We start from the raw sequence: 21,788 nt of genomic DNA, 5'->3' as shown, positions 1-21,788 counted from the left end.
TTGAGAAATGATGGAAACAGAAAACAGTTATGGTCATAACGTTCTCCTGCTTGCATGGAAATGCAGTTTTAATTTATGCAATACGATTTTTAAATAGTTGTGGGACTTGCAAACATTTGACAACTGTAATAATAAAAATAATAAGATCTAAAGTCAAAGTAGAAAAATGATATAGAGCACAAATTTGTTATTTATTTTACATGCAGCTCGAAACTGAGTTGGACTCGGCAGTAAGTTAAAAGGCTTTTGACACAACCCTGTATCACAAAAATTACGTTCCCCCAGACCTAAAATGCAATTTGCAGTTACGTTTGACTGAAACGTATTTCTCTCCAAATTACGTTTGATTGAAACGTATTTCTCTCCAGATTACGTTTGTATTTGACGTATTATAATAACAAATACGTCTCTGATCAACGTATCTTTGCCGTTTGTTATCTCTCTTTTCTACAATGCTGTTATGAATTGTAAAAAGCGTCCTCTAGTCTTATTTATTATTATGTTATATATGTTGTTTCGCCTGCGTATTCTGACAGCAATAAGCGTTGTCGGATCATATGAATTGGCGTGAAGACTTGCTGCTGGTGACTCTCCTTTATCTTCTTTTTTTTAGGTGACAATACATTAATTAAAACTCGTAAACTATCACCACCTCATCACCACCTTAACAGAGTCAGTCCCATACGGGTCAAATCAACTATTAAACTTGTTATAAAATGCGCATCTGTCCGTAATCTATACCATAAAGTTCGCATTTTAACCTAGAAAGTAGTGCGCTTCCTTGTTACCTTTCAAAATAAAAGTCCGATTTGTCTGTTAAGCGGAAGTAGTATAAAACGTCTATATTTATTCAAACAATACAATATAAAAGGCATACATCAAAATCAATAAGGAAAATGCTGAACAGTCAAACAACTCAAAACAATAAACCCTTCATGGGGTTATTTACAGGCGTGTTTACTTCTCATCAAACAAAAAGAGCAGGTATCTGGAAAAATCTGGGAAATAATTTGGGAATTGTTAATAAAACATGATTTACCCTTCAACTTCCACTGATATGCATGCAAACTAATACATCGCTTCACACACACACACACACACACACACACTGACAGAAACACATAGACACTCACATACGTACACACACACAGGCAGAGACACACACATACTCACACACACAGACACACACTCTCATACGCACACACTCTTACACACACACACACACACACACACAGACAGACACACACTCACACACACAGAATGACAGACACACACAGACACACACTCTCACACACAGACACACACTCAGACACACACATACAGACACTCACATACATACAAACACAGGCAGAATCACACACACACCCACACACACCCACACACACACAAATACGCATACTCTGCAGACTGACCTTTGACCTCCCAATTGTCTCTCAGATATAACCCTTCTGCTATATATTAAATATATTATATTTACCTAAATATAAGACTTTGAGGTCGTGGGGAATCCTCAAAAGATTCACAAGAGAAAATTGTCACCGTGCCAATAACCCTTGTACGATCCTTAAAACCAGTCTTTTAGTTAATTTTGCACACTTTCAATCAACTTAAAGATCTGGATTCTTTTCAGATTCAAAGAAGGGCCTCTGAATATGAATACCCTACAGTTTTGGACTGATAGCACTGAGCTAAGGGCCCCAAAAACAGGTCTAAAGGGTCAAATTGGGCCTTATTGTCTTAAATTTGCATATTTTTTGACAAGTGCAAAAATGGCCATAATCTCCTAAATATTAGTCCTGGAAATCCCAAATTGAACACAGACACTCAGGACAGAGCCTACAATGAGGTGATGGGGTGAAATTTCCTCCGAAACACCCACAAGAGTTAATTGGCTGTCTGAAATCCAGGACTTGAAGAGGGTGTGATTTAGCAAATCTGAGACCCTGTTGTGAGTTTGGGCTGATTTTAGCTTTTTTTCTTCTAAACATGTCAGAGCTTAGCTTTCTTTTGCAGGTTGTAGCCCCTCCCAAATGGGTCCCAACCATGTAGGCTGGCCACATATAGCACTTAGCATCTCTGCTTGGGAAGGGTTTAAAAACCCGGAAAAAACAAAATTCCTTCCTTCAAAGGTTAACAACTCCTCAAATGTTTGTACTATATGAACAATTTCAATTGTATTCTACCCCATTTGGGAGTGGCTACAACCTGGAAAAGAAAGCTAAGCTCTGACATATTTACCCAATTTGACCCTTTGGACCTGTTTTTGGGGCCCTTAGCTCAGAGCTATCGGTCCAAAACTGTAGGGTATTCATATTCAGAGGCCCCTCTTTGAATCTGAAAAGAATCCAGATCTTTAAGTTGATTGAAAGTGTGCAAAATTAATTAAAAGACTGGTTTTAAGGATCGTACAAGGGTTATTGGCACGGTGACAATTTTCTCTTGTGAATCTTTTGGAGGGGATTCCCCTCATGACCTCAAAGTCTTATATTTAGGTAAATATAATATATTTAATATATAGCAGAAGGGTTATATCTGAGAGACAATTGGGAGGTCAAAGGTCAGTCTGCAGAGTATGCGTGTGTGTGTGTGTATTTGTGTGTGTGGGTGTGTGTGTGTGTGTGATTCTGCCTGTGTTTGTATGTATGTGAGTGTCTGTATGTGTGTGTCTGTGTGTGAGAGTGTGTGTCTGTCATTCTGTGTGTGTGTGTGTGTGTGTGTGTGTCTGTCATTCTGTGTGTGTGTGTGTGTGTGTGTGTGTGTGTGTGTGTAAGAGTGTGCGTATGAGAGTGTGTGTCTGTGTGTGAGTATGTGTGTGTCTCTGCCTGTGTGTGTGTACGTATGTGAGTGTCTATGTGTTTCTGTCAGTGTGTGTGTGTGTGTGTGTGTGTGTGTGAAGCGATGTATTAGTTTGCATGCATATCAGTGGAAGTTGAAGGGTAAATCATGTTTTATTAACAATTCCCAAATTATTTCCCAGATTTTTCCAGATACCTGCTCTTTTGTTTGATGAGAAGTAAATAACCCCATGAAGGGTTTATTGTTTTGAGTTGTTTGACTGTTCAGCATTTTCCTTATTGATTTTGATGTATGCCTTTATATTGTATTGTTTGAATAAATATAGACGTTTTATACTACTTCCGCTTAACAGACAAATCGGACTTTTATTTTGAAAGGTAACAAGGAAGCGCATTTTTTTAGGTTAAAATGCGAACTTTATGGTATAGATTACGGACAGATGCGCATTTTATAACAAGTTTAATAGTTGATTTGACCCGTATGGGACTGACTCTGTTAAGGTGGTGATGAGGTGGTGATAGTTTACGAGTTTTAATTAATGTATTGTCACCTAAAAAGAAAATAAAGGAGAGTCACCAGCAGCAAGTCTTCACGCCAATTCATATGATCCGACAACGCTTATTGCTGTCAGAATACGCAGGCGAAACAACATATATAACATAATAATAAATAAGACTAGAGGACGCTTTTTACAATTCATAACAGCATTGTAGAAAAGAGAGATAACAAACGGCAAAGATACGTTGATCAGAGACGTATTTGTTATTATAATACGTCAAATACAAACGTAATCTGGAGAGAAATACGTTTCAATCAAACGTAATTTGGAGAGAAATACGTTTCAGTCAAACGTAACTGCAAATTGCATTTTAGGTCTGGGGGAACGTAATTTTTGTGATACAGGGTTGTTTGACATGACATGTTATCTCCGATCTATATAAACCTCTCTAAACACATGTGCACTTACCAGTTCAGACACGGTACCGCTGGTTTTGGGGACATCTCGACATCTCTTGGATACCTGAGGCTGCACGCTGCTCAGCTGATGGACAAGTGTGTAAACATGGGCTCCATTTGCGCTGAAAAGCCTCATAAGCCCCATTTGATTCCATTTTGAGCTCTGAAATTTCAAAGTGTCCACAGAACACGTTACAGATCCAACAGGGAAAAAAAGCTGTGCAACAACAAATCTGCAGTTCAGATGTGAATGCTCTAAGTCTATAGCATCAGAATTGCAATGACAAATACAGAAAAGCTGAGTAACCTTGCAACTGTTTTTGTCCCAAAAAAACTCCAATATGATACTCTTATTCACAGCTAATGTTCCAATAATTGTCACAAACTGTTCTTTTCTCTATATAAGACTAACAAAAATGTAGTCATGAAAAAAATGAAAATTCCAGTCATATTGCAAGACGTGAAAGCTTCCACGGTGAGGAAGAGCTGGTTTAAAATGATTAGTGACCTTGGATATAAGGCCTAATGACATTTATGTGTGACATGACTTAGATTAACATGTTTAAGTCAGTAGAGCGTGGAGGCTAAAAAAGGCCACGCTGTCATGTTAATCACAACCACAGTGCCACCTTTCACCCTCCCACACTCTGAGGTATTCATCCCCCTAAACCTCAGCCTGCATGTACTCGCCAACATTCATCAAACTGTCGGCTGACCACCATTAAAACATCATAATTCTGTTAGAGGGGAGTATACGTTTCTAAGATGTATACACAGGGAGGACACGGATATGTTTCTGAAATCTCGTGACAAGCTTGTCCTCTGTAGCCCGGAGCAGCGAAGCGTGAACCCAGCTGAATAAATGCATTCCAGAAATGTGGGCAAGAGGAAGAACGTCTTCGCTCTGATCTCAGAGCAGCCGCAGGTAACAGTGTTTATATGAATACTGCATCAAGAGAGCATAACATGTAGAGGATTATGGATAAGCTATTTGCTGAGGAATCAAAGCCTCATGAGTCATGTGGACGTCTGTGTGCTGGTTTGTTTAATTATACACAAGGAGTGAGGGTCCATTCATTCATGCACCAAAAATTCTGACTTTCAGATATTGTCTCAGACACAGATTTTTGTGCATTTTTACTTAACCCACTCACAGGGTGTGGTGCATGGTGGAAAGCAGGGAAATGGCAGAAAATAGCATCAACGTGCAGTCCATATATGACCAGTTTCCCCCCATGGTCCTAAACTCTTGTCCTCCAAGCCTGTCCTGGGCATGACCCTGCACAGGAAATCAGTTCAGCCTGCTGGGAGTTCCAGGTCTCCAGCTGCCTCCCGGCTCTGGGCACAGACAGCGTGGATAAAGGTGACCCTGCACTCTCACCGCGCACCCAGCGGCCCTCGGGCTGGAGAGCCACTTCCCTCCCTCCACAACATCCTCTGGACCTGCCTGTCAGCCTGCATAGCTTTGTCACACCCTGTTACACCTTACATCCTCTCTCGTGCACACACACATACACGCACACACACACACACACACACACACACACACACACATGACTCAATGGCTTGCATGTGACACAGACACAACTAACTTATCTTTTTACATACAATCCTATTTTGTTAAAGTGTAAATGATAACTTGGTCACATTCTAATTGTGAATAATGTTTCATGTGTGGAGAGAGTAAACACAGACCTGCAATTTAAATGACAATCTGTGTGATCCTCCACCAGCACATAAAAGAAGTTATTATGATCGACCTATAAGCAACGTTGACAGCGAGCGGGAATGAAGTACAACTCTGCACTTCATAAGCTGGCTGTCTTTGTCGGCCATCTCTGCCTGGGGCCTTTCCTTTCACGTACAGGGTGGTGATTCAACCTGAGGTTTGCATTAGAATAGGAGAAGGAGAGCTAATTGAATTACCCGCCATGAATGCACAGAGATGATCCCATATGCAGAGCCAGGGCTCCTCTCAGAGGCCTCCCTCACAATCTCCAGTCTATGTCCAGAAGCTGAAGAGCCAGCTGAGGATGTGATTGACAGCTGCCGACCCTTGGGTCAGCCGGCTGGAGAGGTGCATTCTGGGAAGCGTAAGCTGGTCTAGTGGTGGGGGTTGAGGTTTCAAAAGGGAAATGGGAAGTGGGGTTGCTGTCCTCTGTCTGACCTCATATGAGGCGTCATGGAGCCCACTGAGCGTTAAGTCAGGATCCACTGCCGCAACACGCCAGATGAGCAGCTACACATCCGAAAGGAAAAAATGTATGTCATTCATGTTGTGGTAGAATTTGACTGTATCAAGATATCATTTTCCACACTTAACTTTGACAGATAATAAAACATTGAAGATTAATTTCACTGCCCTATACTCTGAATAATGTGACATGAGCTAACGTTACTTAATTAAGCCTTATTACATTTGATTGTAATATTATTTGTATAGTTATGCTGGGTGTTGTTGTCTCACTGTAGTTTTAGACATTGGATGTTTGAAATCCCAAACATGCTGACAAGGCCCAGATGACCTAACTCACCAGATTGTTTCTGTTGCACATTTACTTTTTCCATCATGAATATAGAGGCCGCTATTATGCCAGACCTATAAAACAGTTTTGTACAAACCAAAACATAAACTACAGCAACAGCTGAGCATGTGGTGCGAGCTTACGCCATTTTAGCAGTTTAATATGACTTATTAAACCTTTTTTTAGATAAAGTCCCGGAGCTGAATGAGAAGGCTCGGCACAGTAGCTGAACCAGAGACAAGCTGCCGGTGTGTGTGTGTGAGGGAACACCGGGCCTGTCGGTGCCTCTTAGCTCGGACCGGCTGCTAATGAAGGACAGACCGGCGCAGCCTCCTCCTGCTCACCGGCTGCAGGGATCCGTAAACACGTATCTTAGCAGAACCATCTGGAAGTATCAGCTCCGGCTCCGATAAGCAGACACACGCCAGCTACAAATAAATAATCCCTAAGTGTGTTTTAAGAGCGGGCCGAGAGAGCCCATAAGGCGCGCATGCGTAACGGAGAAGACAACCACCAATGCCAATTCCCGTTAAAACAAATGTATAGTTAGGGTGTTGCTTTTGCTAACGGTCAGCATATACGGCTGCATATGTAAATGTGTTGTTGAAATTAATAGTTATATAGACCAATTAAAATCCCACATTATCTCATCTGCATAGCAGCCTATAAATATAGCTCGTTTACATCGGTGCAGGTTAGAATAAGATACCATTATATTTTAAATGGAAAATAAAGGCTATTTCCTTTAGGGGAAGCAAGTCAGCCGTGACCCTATTGGCCAAGGTTAAGGTTGAGGTCGGCCCGAAAGAATTATCCATGACAGAATGCATTTTAAGATATTAAGGGCATGGTTTATATTACTTTAAATGCATGACGAGTGGGATCATTATTAATAGCTAAATCGTATTGATGCTTTTTTTTGTCCAACACTGCCGGTCTCGGGTTGCATTACAGGTTGTCAAGCGGCGGTAAACAGCGCAAACTGGATATCATTGCTTTTAATTTCCCAGAGCCAGAGGACGTGAACCTCCTCCGGTTTTCCTGTCCCACGGACACGGTTTCCGGTAAGTATATTAATCGTGTCCATGTTATCAAGAAATCCTCGAAGAAAATATAATATCTGTCAGTAGACTATACTGAAAAGTACATTGACATTAATATCCATTAAAAAAAGACAGTAGAAAATAGTAATTAATCATGATATAATGGGAGCTAATTTAGACTTATTATAAGTCATTTATATTTGTAAAACTATTTATGGTATATCCTAAAATAATCTCCTTAGATAATCAATTAATGTGGTTCTTCATAAATCAAGTTAACCTCCAACCCGCTGTAAAGTATGACATGGAGTGAAAATGCTATAATGACGCTGGAATGTGTAGACAAAATAATAACATAAACTCAGCTAAATAGATCGCCCTTGTTATTATGTTGGCCATTAATACTTAACATTATTGATCAGTTTATTTAATCCTCTACATCAGCGAAAAATAGAGAATATTTGGTGCGAGCGTTTGCTTCCAGCGCGTTTAGCCAATCGGGATTATTTTCCGGAATTATTAAAATCGTTTATTTCTGATGATTTAAATGAACGCGTTGTCTTCAGATTTGTTCTCTGCCGTATTGGTAATTCTCATATCATATCCAACTTTTCTGAGGCCGCATTTCCATTTTGTAACAATCAAATAAAGCAATTCAATGAATGAAGTATAAACAATACATTTGTATTGGATATTTTCTTTAATTCGTTTTTTAAATGTAGTTTTTCCAAACGAAAAATAAAAATAATGTTATTGCCGTTCAGTTGTTGCCTACAGTGAAATGCATTTAAATTGAGAAAATTCTAGCCTATCTAAATACAAAACACGCGACAATATTCGTGCTCTGCGTGAATCAGGACATTGCAAAACTACAACAACCCATTCTCTGTTTTTAAATTAGGAAAATAACCTATATTTTAATATAACCTATATTTTCTTTAGTTTTTCAGTTTTACAGAACATCAGGCCTATACACATTAGGCAGGAACAACTTTTTTTATACTAACTACTGCTAACCTAAATAAACATTTAAAATTGATCGTTGTGATGTAACGATTGATTTTAAATCTTCGACGGGAAAACCTACTTTTCAAATTGACTTTTTGCTGAGATTTTGGGGATTGTCCATAAATATGTCAGACTGCAGGTCTACATTAATGTGTGTGACAGCGTGTTGATGGCTCTGGCATTGTGACACACACGCACACACGCGCGCACACACACGCACACACACACACACACACACACACACACACACATCCGGAGGCTCCAGACCTGCGGCTTTGGCAGCGGCCTCCACTCCAGCGTATCAAATATGAAGACTTCTGACGCACACGAGGTCTCTATAGCTTACCAGCTTTTTGATATTTTTTGGAAGAAACCTGTCAGCTAAATTCTGGATAAATACTTATGAAAGTCCACGGCAGAACAAACTCGATATCTTTTCTGAGTGCTTCACAATAAATCCGTCTGCTTTTGCAAGTTCAGCTGAATGAAGGGATGACAGTTGCAAAATAATGACGGGTCGTGCTCATATTTTTTATGTTCCTATCAGTGGTGTCAGAATATTTTTTTAGATGATATTTAATAGGATTAACAAATGAGGCATGCTGTGAAAGACACAGACATCTTACTGTTATTGTTTATACGCTATATCTCCTAAACAACAATACTTAAAACATAGGTCCATTAGGACCGTAATATTATGCATGTCTTACAGAAACAAACAAAAATCACATTTTGCATATTTACACCTTTTTTGTACCTTCAAGCATTTCCCCATCATTTTGAGAAATACAGATCAACACACTCAGGAATATTAGTGAGAGTATAATATTCTTAGTTATTATATCTGCTGAATGCCAAACTCCCACAGCCCTTTGTTCCTGTCCAATAAGATACAGCTGTACAAGCCAAACTCCACAGGGATAGCTGGGGTCATCGTCACAGCGGATGCTCGGGCCCGTCCTGCTACTGGGGCCCCGAGGGCCTGGGCACAGAGCACGACCCCTCAAACAGCCACCCAGACACTGGCCATAATGCACCACTTCACCCACAGCAGCTGAAGTGAGCAGCGAGGGGTTTGTCTCTGCTGTGACCCATCCTCCACTTTCAAATGTATTAACATGGACATGTTAATGTTATGTATGTTTACTGTGCAGGACACAGCTGAAGTTACAGTTTTGTTGGACATTTAGGCACCACAACTGGCTTATTACTTGGTTGTCTGCACAATCTCTAAAAGATTATAAAAGACACAGAAAACATGTTTTTCAATCAACACAATGAATGTTCTTCTGTTCTGTGTCAACGGCCTCGTGCAGCTGAAAGTGGCCCCGTTGTGTCGTTATCAGAAGATCTCAGGCAAAAGATGAGGTCTGTAAATTATAGGAACTCATCTGAATGAGGCGGTCACAAGTCTTCTGGGGAAGAGCAGACCAGCAAATTAGACTGAGTGGAGTTCCACCAAGAAAGGACCTGTGAGAATGCTGCCTGTTGAGAAAGAGAACAAGCCAATGACCTTGGGGGCTGAAGTGGCTGGATAGAAAATAAACTGTTTGGAATTACTCTGCACATTGAGGAATAGAAAGCAGCTGCAGAAATCTGAACTTACTCAGTTGATTTCTCTGTGATTTGGAAAAGCTTTCAGCAGGCACATCACAGTAATCTCTGGGCCCAGAGAGCAAGAGCCTGAGTTGTAATGTTTTCAACATGTTTCACTTTTTAAAAATAGATAAATTGCCGCGCTGGAGGTTCAACTAGACTGAAACTAACTTTTTGCTTTGACATATCGGGACGAAGCCATGCAGCAGCAAAGGGCCGATGCGCAACGGAGATCATTTGAGGTATGTGACACTGCATCAATGAAGTTTAGTGGATTTATGTAATGATAATGAATGCTATACAGTTGACGAGTGGGTTTTGAGCGCTTCAGTAAACGACACACTGGAGACTACGTCTTCAGAAAATCGAATTTATGGGCCACTTCGCTGCAGCTGGATTTGCACTTCCGACCAAGGGATACCATTACCAAAGGCTGATGGATATGCAGAGGAGTTGGGACACGCTCCCTCTTGCTCCTCGACTCACAAATAGTGTATGTCTAGATGCACACCAACATGCACACGCTCACACAGCAGAACAACTGCATACTAGACTAAAAGATCACACTAGCCGTCAATTTGTGTAACGTTACACAGGAATAACGTGAGGATTTGTGTTTCCACACTATTCTCACCTGGGTGCTCTTGTATTCTTTGTCCCTACTCTGTATGCAACAATACTCTCAGGTCAGTGGACTGTACAAGGGTGGCGTTGAACGGGAAATAACACTCATTTTAAGAATGTAATATATGTCATGACTCAACGGGTATTTCAGAACTAATTAAAGTAACTCGCAAGGCCAGACAGCTAAAACCTTAATCTGTAATACCACTTAGATCCACAGTCTGGAGCTACTCCACTGAACATGAATCTGAGACAGACTTTGAGGTTGGTAATGAACCAGATCTGTAATTCACAGACTTTCCTGTCTTTTCTGTTTCATGGAGCTGGGATGTGAGATCGCAAATTATAGGCCAGAAGAATACTGCTCTTTTTGTTTCTTTCCGTAGGAAACGATAGTTACCCCCAATACACACTGAATTTGTCCCAGGAATGGGCAAATTATTTTTGACATCTGAAATTCAGCTGTGTATCCCAGTAAGGATGTTCAGCCTGGCATGCTATGGAAAGTCTAGTGAGCTGCGACCGCACCATTCGCTCCCCAAGAGCCACAATCCACTGACTTGGCGAGGGAGTGTAATCTTGCAGCGAGCTAGATGGAAAAAGAGCCAAAGCCTTGCACTTACACTCAATCTTTCCTGCCTGATAGTGTACAATATCTTCCTTAATCAGAAGCTTCGGCACTCTCACTTTCTAAACTTAGAACTGTGCCTTAGATTACAAAAAATGTTTGGTATTCAGATAGCACAGGCTGAGACAATAAAGTTGAGATTCCTAGTCTCAGATTTCAAATGTTTTTACAATAACTTTGTTTGAGTCTTCATCAACACAACGGTGGAGATGAGTCATCTTCAACAGACAACACCTCAGTTTCGTGGATGATCTTTATCAGATAATGTGTTGGTGTTGAGTGGGAAACCAACCGGCTTCACCACGTTTGTCAAAGCTCATTTTGCCGAATGCTGGAAGTGACCACTGTCCCCTTGGTTTGGAAACCTGACAGTGAACTCTGAAAGACCAGCCACCCCACAGACAGCTTCCCTCCAGCCTCTAGTCTCCATTATCCAGCCATAGCCTGGGGACCAATCACCCCCGCTGCCCTCTCTGTCTCTCTTTTTCCCTTTCTCCTTCTCTTTCACTATCTGTCTCCATTACTCCCTCTCCCTTTCTCTTTCTCTCGTTTTCTCTCTCTCCAGGCTCTCTTCGTCCAGTGCTTTCAAGAGCTCCCTGTGTCACCAGATTGATTAAAGCAAACACTGACCCTATTTTGGTATCTAATCCAATTGTGCTCTTTTTCTTCTCACCGGCCCTGGAGCACGCAGAGTATCAGGTGTCCTGGGAGCCACAGGGCCCCCCTCTGTGACTGATCTTAGATTTCAAACACGCAGGAACATCACATATGGTGGGCAGAGATTAAACAAAGTCTTATTAAACACCCTCTTAGCACTCATGTGTAAACAGAATTTAGCATGCATCATGATAGAAATGAGACTGATATTCCTGTGGTAGAAATGATGTTCAAAATGATTGTATTAGCATTCGTATGTTCAGGTCCTCAGTGCATGCCTGGATGCTAGTTGTTGTCTGAGTGAGGAGTAAGGGGATGAAAGTGCAGGTTTCAGAGAACCAACCCAGCTGGTGAGGGTGCTGACTGGGGGGTATTTGAGAAAAGACTGCTGTTTATTGTTTTATTAACAAGATCATGTTGGCCTCGCCAGGCTTCACCTTTGACCCCAAGGAAAAAGACTAAAGAGCAGCGGCCTTTGTGTATCAAACAGGCAACTGTTGAAGTCTGTGTGTTTTGACAAAGTGTTATTTTCTTCTAAAGCCACTATACATCTGTGTGGCTTTACCTTTAAGACTTTCAGAAAAGTTGTGTGGGCTTTGTGCAGTGTTTTTCTTATTTCATTAAGAATTAAGAATATATTTCCTGGTCACAAGTGATCCGACTTCAATTCATTTCATGCTTCTCTATCGTTACAGCCAGAAACCAGTGTTTGTTTAATCTGGCCTGTTAACTTCACTGCTGGAAGACCAGCTGATATCAGATATCAGAGTGTCTGGCCCTACAGTCCACTCGCTATATGGTGAAACACACAGTCTGACACGGCATTAATTGAAGATTCACACTGATCTTTACAGGAAGCTGACATGTGTGTTATGTGTCTATGATGACATCCTGGTTTTGCAGAAAGACAACTGTCCTCCAGTGCAACGTGCAGCTTGTGTTTTTCCCGAATGTGCAGCAACAAACTGACATGTGCAATGCGGATGGACTTTCTAGTCTCAAGCCGACTCGTCATCATCACCATATCACCTCCGGAAGCACAGCGACATTAATGATGCCATCCAGTGATTAACAGTCAACCAGAATGTAATGTCCTGTACTTCTATCCACTGCTTATGATTACTGACCAGTTAATACACGTGTTTGCCACTGGTCTCTGTCTTTTACTTTGTCTTCACTGTACATATCTAGGCTGAGTATCATCTTCTGTGAATTATTAGAGGGTGTACTAATTTGGCAATTGAAAATGTAATCAGGTATTTAGCTTTAAACATTTTACCGGTGGCGTAATGCGAGTAACCATTTAATCATGTGCTTTACTTAAGTGCACATTTAAGTTAGTTGTACTTTTACTTGAGTAAAAGCTCTGAATGTTTTCTCAAGTGTTTCACCTCTATATTCTCTAAATGTGGAGAACAAGATATGGAAATTAATAATTGTCCTGAAGCCTGAATATGCTTTTAGATATTGTAGTGATTGATTAAATCATAATCAAAATCATGCTACTCAAAATATTGTTCCTCTTAAAATGGTCACATGTATGGAGAGCAGTGTGTAACAACTTTATGCAGCCAGACAAACAGCCTGTCAAACAGGCACCTTCAGTGTATGAAAACCAGCTTTGATTACAGCCAGAAACTCTTTTGCCGGCCTGGTGAATTATGTCCTATTACCTTTAACCTCTTATAATAATCATTTGTTTCCCTCCTGTCACGAGCGAGACCTTGGAGTTGCTATTACCTAAAACTTCAGTAGGCGACTACAGGTTAAAATATATGGTGATAATCATTCCCACTAATGGCCATGGAGCTCAGAGCAAAGGCACTTTTTGAAGAGCCCAGAACTGTATATCAAACCCAGTGACTAGCCAGATGTTATGACCAAGTCATTTCACCCTTTACTCTGTTGTTTATGGTTTTAATGGCAGACTGTTGCCAGCATTCATGGCTGCGATGGCGGATTTTAACTCAGGCAACATGCAGCTGACCCCAAAGCTTAGCTACTTTACAGCAAGAATGACACTCTTACTTAATCATTTGAACCATCCCGTCAAACCAACAATTGTGAAAAGCACGTGAATATATGATCAATGGCTCCTGCTGTGATTATCTTTGTCCCTCTGCAGGCTTTGCTGAACATAAAAAGAGCAAACTGCAAAAAGAGACATCAAGCTCTTGCCACCCTGCATTCCAATAGAGAAAATCGATGGTGAAATCGGGTGTGGTGAAAACAAGTGATTAAATGAGAGAGGTAAAAGAGGGAGGGAGGAGAGAACAAGAGAACGAGAGGCTCTTGCAGGCTTTTGCAGGGCTCTCCGAGTCAACAGCGGTACAAACACACAATAATAATAAGAAATATATATAAACACGCTGTACATAAGGTGTGGACATGTACAGTATATGGACATATACAGTATTAGGTACAGGTTTTTTTAAAACGGTTATGAACATAAAAAGGAGAGGGCAGAGGTTAATAAATAATGAGTGCTGTTCCTAGCTTGTAAAAGAAAGAGGGGAAAGGGGACAGTTTTGCACATTTTGAGAGGTGGGGGAAGGTCATGTGGAGATATTGCACAGATTGGAATATTGCACATTTTTCTCAGATAGTACACATTTTTCAATAGTTCTGTTTTGTCATCGGTCTGACTGTGGCAGGGAAGAAGCTGTTGAGAAAACGTGTTCTGTGGGTGACGATGCCGTCCGCTCGGCTGTGTCTCAGGTTGTGTGTGCAGTGTTTGAGTCTCCAATGATTCCCTCTGCTCTTTTCCAACAGCGCTGCACATACATGGAGTCCATGGAAGGAAGAGTTGTCCCTGTGATCCTCTGCAGTCCTCATGCCTCTTTGAACAGCCTTCCTCTCTGCCTGTGTGGTGTACCTGCCATACTCTCAGCTAAAAACAACCAAATGTAAAACTTCACATTTATTGAGTCTCACTGTACTTTAGTCATATTTATCCATTTGTGCTCATTATGCTCCCCGTTATAAGCCTTGATTTGAATGGCATAAACCACTGTATTATGTTCTATTTGAGAAGAGCTTAGTTCTTTGTTTATTTATTGAGCTTTTCTGAACACACTACCTTAGCTTTTCAGACCGCACTCTTGAAGAACAGCATTTTTCTCTGGATGTTCCTAGAGTAAACATAGGCCTGCAGCGTGCTGCCAGTCATCGCAGAATAATTCACAACAGACCATGTGGAGCTACAGGGCTCTGCAAAGCTGGACAGTTTTGGACATTAAGCATCTATTTAGTTGTAATGTTTTTAGTGTTGATGCCTTTCGATTTATCCAAACTTACATCTTCATAATTTTTTCTTCTCCTTCTTTTTTTCCAATGTAAAAGAGGCTACTCCTCCATCTTGTGTCTTGCTGATGGAGCATAAATGTTGAAGATGTGTCCTGGTTACCGCTCCCTGTTGCAGCCCAGATGGCAGTGGTCGCTCTCAGCAGCCGGCCTCGTCAGCCGGAGTGGAGATGGAGGGATGAAAGAAGAGTACCATGCTAAGCGTTCAGAGACTTGAGACTGATTGTGCAAACCTGTGGAAAATCAATCAATATTTGTTATGTACTGATCTTGTAGAACAGCAGATTAAACTAACTACTGTAAACAGAACAGCATTACAAAGTAAACTTCCTTTTTTAAAATAATATCAATGTGTGCAGATTTTCTTTGAGCACTTCCCCTATTCTCATATCCAGATGAAACGACCTGTATTGAAATCAGTTCTTCTCCTGGTTGGGATTCACATTGTCTGTTGCTGCTACAATGTGAACCAGTAGAGGGCGCAATAATATCACTGTATCACTATATCTTTCAGAATCAAAACTTCCATCATAACATTACACTCAGTGGCCACATTATCAGGGACACTATTAAACTTTAATGTAATCCAATACAACAGCTCATCCATGAATTCCACCTCCGCGTGTGGAATACACACACATACGGTGGTAATCGGGGGTCATGTCTAGCTGTGTTGTTTATGTCGGAAAATCCTCTCTCGCAGTCACTATTCATTTATGTGAATGCATGTTTTGCTGTTTGAATATTTAAAATGAATAGGCATTATTAAGCTTTTAAAAATACATTTTAGTGGCAAAAAAGTTAATTTAACTATGATTATTATTTAGCTTGTAACTTTTAATGTTACATGGCTTTGGAATTGTTTGTTTTTTATGGTTCTGGGTTGCAAATCCCAAGATCAACCTTCGATCATTTCTGGTGTCTGGTGTATTCTGGAGATGATTCGTTGGTTCCTTCCCATAGGGGAGCATGAGAAACACTGTGTTTGTGAGCGGTGGCCTTTGCATCACATTGGTCCATCAGGAGTTCACTCATGAATAAATAAGCCTCACTGCAAACGTTCTCTGTAGGCATGGCAGCTGGGAGAGATTTATTCGCAGTAAACATCCAATGCATTGTCAGCACAGGGTAGTTATGGACATTTCATCAACATCAGAACTTGTAACTGCTCTGGATGTAACGGAGAAATATGACAAAGAAAGACGTTGCATCCTTTGCTCCTATAATTACAGCCTAATCTGGATAACCAAGAGATAAAGACAGTATGAACATGGAAAGATTGGTTATTTCAGTGCTCATTACTGTAGACACCCGCAACACAGACACATGAACAATTCTGATCTTCCCCAGGCAGTGCTGAGTTTTTACAAGAATGCAGCCGACAAGGTTTCAAGCATTTCGTTCAGTCTTTTATGTTGTTACATAAAAGATGGCATATGTTCTGCTTCTTTAAGCCCTTTTCGGCCCTGTTGGCACAAGTCGCTGCAGATTAGTCATGTAGAGGTGGCAGAGTAGGGTCCGCAGTCTGAGATGGACTTTTCACGGGTCACTTACTGGGTGTGTGGGGTTTTGGTATATCATGTCACTGTGTTTAGAAACGCTCCTCTAGTCATAGTGGCTCATATCACTGGAATACTGAGGTATGAAAGGCTTTATATTCTATATTTAGTCATATAAAGCAAACAGCTGTTATAAATATACATTATGTGAGTTAGCACTGTTAGTGCTCAGTTTACAGGATTTAAATAAATCATGTATTTGTTTCTATTAGGGCCAACTGGCTGATGATAAGGATGAATGTACATTGATCTATGGACTAGAGGACATCTTTGTTTTACTTTACAGCCTCGGACGTCCGGGTCTGAAGTGGGAGTGAAGGACCAGGAGGACCAGTGTCCACACTGCATCACCAAAACCTACAGGGATCACTTTAAATATCTCTGTGTCTTACTCTATAGTATGACCTTTAGATGTAATGTCAAAGCAGCTGGAGGAGGCGCTGCACAATAAAAACAAGAATTGTGGCATTTATTTCATTTCACGATTCATTGATTTTGGAAATTAACATTCTTATTAGTTCTAAAAACCGACCGTGCAATACTTGTGTAACCCACTCTTTAGTGAGTACACCTTGTTTTAGTGCAACATTAACACAACATGTTTCATATTTAAAAAATGATTCTCATGTTGTGCAGTATCATAAATATCAGTATCATAAGTATCATAACAACACCAAAGCACGACATATGCTTCCTACAATGAAGAAATACAAATATCAAACATGAAAATCGAATTAGACCATTTTAGCTTCACCAATACCCGAGTAAGCAAAAAGGTAAATATATCTTACTCTTCAAAACTAATACAAACCATACTCTCTGTAAAAAAAATCTTTTTCTGTAGAAACACTGTACTGTATACGAGCAATACGCGGAGTAACTTTAAGTGATAAAGAACTCCACGTTAGAAGTGATGCATAAGATTCCCATGTTGTTTATTACCGTAACGCAACGTGGTGAATACTGTTTAGAAAATTACTCAACAAACATGAAAGGTATTCCCTTTAGACACTTGATGTTCACAAACCCCAATGAAATGCTCGTTGGGGCTTTAAATGGAAACACAACAGAACAAACTTTGTTAGCGAGCAAAATAGTAAGCTAACGTTAGCTTACCGAGGCACGTGAAGGTCAACTCACGTTAACGTAAACCGGCACCGTATCGCCTTGTGGCTTCTGGAGAGAGAGCGGTTTACTCTCATCTGATAACAACTCAACTTTATAACTGTCTTTTCTTAGTAACTACTGTCTCAACTTTTGTGAAGCTCAACGTTGACAGAGAGCATCTCAACATGGCCTACGTCCACCTCGTGCGAGCAAACTGTAACGTTACTGCAAGACTTCCTGTTAATTTCAGTAAGGGGGATGGGAATGAGTGTGCACATGTTTTTACCAACGCTAATCGCAACAAACAAGTATGCAATTCTAACTTAATTAATTTATATTTACCTTGTTTTGTTGTGCTGGGTTTCACTTGCAGGAGGGCTCAAGGAGTGAAAGTGACATTTTTGGGCATTAGTTAGGCCTATCAAAAGAATATCACAAAGAAATATTAAAAATAGATGGTTTAGAGATTGAGTTTGTGAGAATGTTACTGTTTGTCCCACATTCCAAGAGTCCAAAAATTATAATGGCTTCGACCTTTTTTAATGCAGCCTATTTGGCATAGTCTGAAGTTATGTCAAACAGTAATATTAAACTATTTCTGCTTATTTATTTTGTGTCTACACACCAGGGCACTAATGGAGGAATTCATTAGTCATTTGCAGTTTAGTATTTACTCTTCATTTAAAGAAACCCTCATCACGTGAAGAATCACTGTTTAAGAACTCAACCAATATGACACAATCTCCACATTTATGATTGATATGAAAGGACAATATGACGAGGAGCTGCACACATATGCTGACTCAGATGTGTGAATGATGAAATGCCAGTGGCAGGATTTTATTGTTGTTTTTTTTGCTACTGATGATAAAAGGCAAAATGTCACTTCACTGAGCTCATAAAAGCTGCCTAGGTAGTAAATCCACTCTCCTTGTGGAATAGTGTTTCTTCTCACAGGGTTACTGTCATTCTTCTGAGAGGAGACCACACGTATAATCGTACGGAATCACAGCCTCGAATTTAGATGCTATTGTTGTCTACATGGCTTATTGTGTCGAACCATCTCGCCCATAATGCGTCACCAGATTAATGTTGTGGTTATTGCACAACGGTCTCAAAGTCACATCTCTGGCATCGATTTACCGCTGCACATTCATCACATGGGTCAATACTTCAGCTTTTCCCCCTGCGGCCGTGACTTTTGTGTCTGTTTCTTTATCAAGGGAAAAGACACGATGCGAGTGCTAATGAGCCCCTTGTCACTTGAACAGGATGGGCAATTAAATGGAAATAGGCGAAGGGCAGGGGACGACTACCAATGAGATATCTGTCCGGGAACATCACAGTGAAGTGATTTTCAAAATATTAGTCAACAAATGTGAAAAACACCACAGCATTTCTTGGAGTGTTACAGTTTCAGTTTACAGCCTCCTCGTCCTTTTTATTCATGCTCAGAACAGCAGTCAGTCTGCAGGGGAATAGCCAAAGCACCCCCTCCCTCCTCATTAGTCCATCTCGTTCCAATGGCAGGGAGTGGGCCAAGGTGTTAATACATTGACAGACTTGGGACTGCACCATTTACAGCTGGAAAAGGGGGGAGCAGAGAGAGGAAGTTGAATGGTGAGTGCTGAGGAGGCTCAGCTGCACAGAAACACCCCTGAGACGCGGTTTTAATTACGCCCGCCGTTGTTTGTCAGCATGTTTAATTTGTGACCTGGTAACCTGGCTCCCGTGAGGTTGGAGATAAGGACTGGTGTTCCACTGATGTGAATGGGGTTCTTACAATACATGTTATCTCCCACCTGTTCCAAAGCCAGATTTCACATTCAGAATAAAGCCGATATTTGATGGTGGCTCTTGGATTGTGTTCTTGCACATGGCTGCAATCAGTCTTGCGGTTAGGTCTTTTCTATATTTACTGGGTCTTTAGCAGTCAGAGTCCACAGAACTATAAATAAAAGACTCTGTAAATCACCGCCCAGTGTGATGGCTCATTACCTCTAATTTAACAAGGTGAAATATTAAAGCTGGTGGCATAACTGCAGCTTCTCTCTCAAATCTTCTGTGTGAGATGAATAGAAAAAAAAGCACCCGGCTCAAGGTCAAGAGATGGAGAGCTGTGTTTGATGATGCACTGGGAAGGACATTTCTCCTGTGGCACCATTTATCAGATATAACTCCCGCCCCTCCCCCCCAGCCCCATTCTGGATATTCATAGGGCTTCAAGGTGAGCAATAGAGCAGAATTCTGGCTGTGACAGACGGAGGCACGGCCCATTGTGTCTCCTGTTGCATAATTTAAAGGTGTGATAAACTAGATGTTTACATGAGGCGAGTCACTCATCAGACACATGATGGATAACCAACCTTGTGATAACTTGTGAGTTTTTTGGAGGATGGCGATTACTTAACTTCAGTGGCTCATTTACAGCCGTTCTGCAGAATGCCAGTAAAGGTGCAAGAGGGGAGAAGAAGAAAAAAGGGAAAAAAATGCTCACAACCCTCATATGATCAGTGGTTACCATGGCAACTGATCCCAGCAGTCAGCCCTTGGAAAGTGAGTCACATGAGTGAATTGAAGAAGACAGGAGGCATAGTGTACGTTGTTGGTACTACTCGGTTACGTGTGTGTGTGTGTGTGTGTGTGTGTGTGTGTGTGTGTGTGTGTGTGTGTGTGTGTGTGTGTGTGTGTGTGTGTGTGTGTGTGTGTGTGTGTGTGTGTGTGTGTGTTGGGGGTGTCTTGTGATGAAAGCAGAGAATTGCCCAGGGGTAGCACGAACAGCAGAGTTAAGATGTCCTCTATGTATTTTCTAAGATGTTACAGGTCACATGAGTGAAAGATGATAATAGTCATCAAACACCTTCATTGATAATCTGACGCTTACACATGTAGTTTAAAGGCTGTGACGATTGCATCTCTAAAAACTATAATCGCCCAAACATATCTGTGTCTTTCTTGGACTCAAACGTTCTGACAGCCTACAAATAAAGGAAGTGAAAAAATCAGGCAAACTCTTTGAATCTGTGTCTTTTAGTGAAAATAAAAAGCCAATAGGCCATGAAGAAAACATATGGAGAGTGGAGCATTGGCAGACAGAACCAGAGTCAGAGTCAGAGAGAAAGACGACTGTAACTGCCATAAATGATCTACACTTGAGAGACATCCATTAGGAAGCACATGTCTTTTCACGTGTATTTCAGTCTACATGAACGGCAAATTCGTACTATGTTATTAACATCAAGCACTGCCTCTGTAACTAAGGTCAACTGTGTCAGGTATATAGCTTCCATTAATGTAAAGATGAAATGATAGGCATGGACATCTCTTAAACTAGTTCGGCAGATATACTAATATACTACTACTACTACTACTACTACTACTACTACTACTACTACTACTACTAATAATAATAATAATAATAATAATAGTAGCATAATAATAATATAGTAATGATAATAATCATAGTGTAATAATAGTAATTTAGTAATACTAATAATAAGATAAAATCATCATTGTCAGTAGAAAACATTCTCATCATCCAAACACCGTGTTCACTAGCAGTCTATACAATCAATTCCTTTGATGAACATGAGTGAGTGATACTGTGTGATTCTCTTATGCTTGTCCTGGGAATACTGCAGATGGTTTTTTTACGCGTTGTGGATCAACTGCTGACGTGCGCACGATTTGATGACTCAAACCTGCGTCAGACTTCGTCGTGACTTTCCATGGTAATTTCTCAATACTATGGAGAGCTCGTTTACCCCAAAACACATCCAAAAGCACGTGGAAACGAGAGGTGTTGGCAGGTATTACGCAGTGCTGCAGACCACCGGAAAAGGGATACACAGTCGCCATAACCTGCACACGTTATTGTTACAGGAAGCAAACTTGAGGCAGGCGTCGAGCTCCTGCGTCAGATTTAATTTACGCACCATGCGCCCTGTGTTACTGGACGCGGATCTCGCAGAGATGTTTTATCCAG

This window comes from Pseudoliparis swirei, chromosome 9 (genome assembly GCF_029220125.1).
Source record: "Pseudoliparis swirei isolate HS2019 ecotype Mariana Trench chromosome 9, NWPU_hadal_v1, whole genome shotgun sequence".
Classification (NCBI taxonomy): domain Eukaryota; kingdom Metazoa; phylum Chordata; class Actinopteri; order Perciformes; family Liparidae; genus Pseudoliparis; species Pseudoliparis swirei.
This window is presented reverse-complemented; position numbering follows the sequence as displayed.